The sequence below is a fragment of the Squalius cephalus genome (assembly GCF_949319135.1).
Source record: "Squalius cephalus genome assembly, chromosome: 23".
NCBI classification, from domain to species: Eukaryota; Metazoa; Chordata; class Actinopteri; order Cypriniformes; family Leuciscidae; genus Squalius; species Squalius cephalus.
Window position 1 is genome coordinate 30,586,535 of NC_137144.1, and position 2,925 is coordinate 30,589,459.

Below are 2,925 nucleotides of genomic sequence, written 5' to 3' on the forward strand. Positions count from 1 at the left end.
TTATATTATATATATATATATATATATATATATATATATATATATATATATATATACCCACCTTTTCCTTTTAGACACGTTTTCCTGTCTTTTAAGTTTCACCAAGTCACTGCTTTTAATGGCGAAGATCTTGCGACTGGATGACTTCCAAAACTCCAAATCTAAAATAAAAAAATAAAAGGATCTTACTATCAAACTATCAAAAGTAGATGCAGTCACTAAACCTTATATCACACCAGGGGCTCAGTTATACCACAGGTATGTAGTTCTAACACCATTTTTTTTGCAAGCCATGTTACTATTTCAGCAATAACGATAATAATAATAATAATAATAATAATAATGTTGTATTACCTTTTGTCTCAGAGGTATCTGCTATTGCAAGACCCTTGACGTCACAGATGGTGTAACAGTCAGCAGAATTCAAGTACTCCTGTACAGTTTGCCCCACGAGTTGCACACCCTGACCCTCTGATATTGTAACATGCACGGTGGCTGTGAAACAACAACAACAACAACAACAACAATCATTGCAACTGCTTAAAGGACATTGAAATTAAAACATTAAAAGGTTTATTTCCCAGAAAATAATACACTTACTGTATGGTGAAATCTTCCCACTGTCTTCAATGTCGGCAACATAAATCTGTTTCCTTGCTGATCTTGTACGCTTCAGCGGGTTCTGGAAAGTGTTACCTGGATTGCTAACGTTCCCTCTTGGCCTAAAAGGTGTACTGTGGCATTGAGGAGAAATCATAGGACTTGGGCCACATGAGGCAGCGCTTGGCGTCATGGCGGCCGCGGTGGTGTGCTCTTTAGTACTGCCACATACAGCAAATGATCCTCGGTGACGCATTATATCGGTCTGAAACACGCCGTTTCGGTTTGGGAAATAGGTTTCCCTTGTTATGTCATCCTCCAGATATATGCACTCCGGCTCCATCTAAAAATAATGGTACAATCTTAGCGACTGATTGACTATTGGTCTGGTAACTTCGCTATTCTAGCTGACAGGGTTTACTAAAAGTGTGTATTAATAACGTTACCTTAAAAATAGATTCCAGCCGATCCCGAGAAATATCTCTGGCACTTATGGTCAGCCGTTTAGCACCGTGATGTAAACTGAACTGCAACAGGTCATCCATGTTTATCACTCTCGACTTGCTTAAGAAGCACACTAATGATCTCGCGCGCAATTACCACCATCCACTTCCGTTCTGCCCCGGTCTCCCCCTCAATGATAATAGACTCGCCCATGTTCCTTGCAAATTGAAAAATGCACCTTGACCAGAACGAAAATCAGTTTTTTATATATTTTAAAAAAACTAATTTAAATTTACAATTTAGAAACTGTAAAAAAGAAATGAAAAGCGGTGAAAATGTAATTATCCATTGATAATATAACTGGAAAAAAGGGAAAAATTAACATCTGGTTTAATTTTTTAATTTTTGCATTTGCATTGTATGGTCTGAAAACTGAATTGTGAAGCGTTACACGGACCACAGTCTGTAAACGTGTTTAGTTTATTTTAGAATACAATTTGAATCGACAAGACACTTGTTTTCTCTGTTGGATTATTTATAAATATATGTATGTATTATATGTATATGATCCATTTCTTATGTATATATATATATATATATATATATATATATATATATATACACATACACACACACACACACACACACACACACACACACATATATATATATATATATATATATATATATATATATATATATATATATGAATACTTAAGATGTAAAAGCCTCTTAAGTGCCATCTGAAATTTTCTTCTAGTTTGATTTTATTATCAAGCTTGTATGTTTATGTTCAGTTATTTCACTTTAGTGGCAATGAAAAGGACCTATTAATTGTCATTGTCACGGTTTGGGTTTTGTTTATTGTTCCTGGTTCTTGTCTGTCATGTGATCCCCTGTTCTAGTCATGTGATCTTGCCTTGTGTTCCCCTGTCTGTTGTCATTTTGTCATTGGTTGATTGTTTAAATGTTCACAGGTGTCCCTTGTCTCGTCATTAGTCCAGTATGTATTTAAGCCCTGTGTCTAGTTCAGTCTTTGTGAGTTCTTGATGTTGTTAAGTGGATGTTGGTTGTTCTGTTCCTGAGTCCTGTTCCCCGTTCCTGTATTTGAGTTTGTAAGTCTGGAGTTTGTTTAATAAAGTGAGCTGCATTTGGATCCTGCTTCCTCCATGTTTCAACCGAATCATAACAGAAGAACTCACCACAAAATGGATCCAGCAGTGGTTAGCAACCAGGCCCTGAGGAAATTCCTTTCTTCATTGTTTCAGGATGGCCAGCCCATTGAGAGATATGCGAGGGACTTTTTGACTTGCTGTCATCTGGGATCATTAGATGACATCCAGCTCATGGAGCTGTTTTGGAGCGGGTTGGATGATGACATTGCTCAATTTATGCCGGAGGACTATACCGGCTGGACCCTGGAGGGATATGTCGACCTGGCCCTCTCCTTGAGCGGTTTGGCATTTACTGTGGGCTTGGCTAATGAAACACCCCTTGAGCTCACAGTACCCCCAGAGCCCTCACCGCTGGTCCCGTCCAGTCCAGAGTCTTCACAGCTTCACGTCTCATGTGCCCAGCCTGAGAATCTTCACGTCACGCCAACCATCAAGCCAGCCACTGGATTGGTCTATGGCCGTCAAGGACTGGTTTCCAGCGTGGCCGATTCCCCGCTGATGTCAGCACATGCTGCCACAAAGGCCATCGTTCCAGGGACTCGTCCCGCCGAGCCTTGGCTCCACGTCAGCCCTGCCGAGCCTGAGCTTCACGTCACGTCAGCCGATCCAGAGACTGAGCTTCACGTCGCTTCTGCTGATCCAGAGACTGTTCACGTCGCTTCTGCTGATCCAGAGACTGTTCACGTCGCTTCTGCTGATCCAGAGA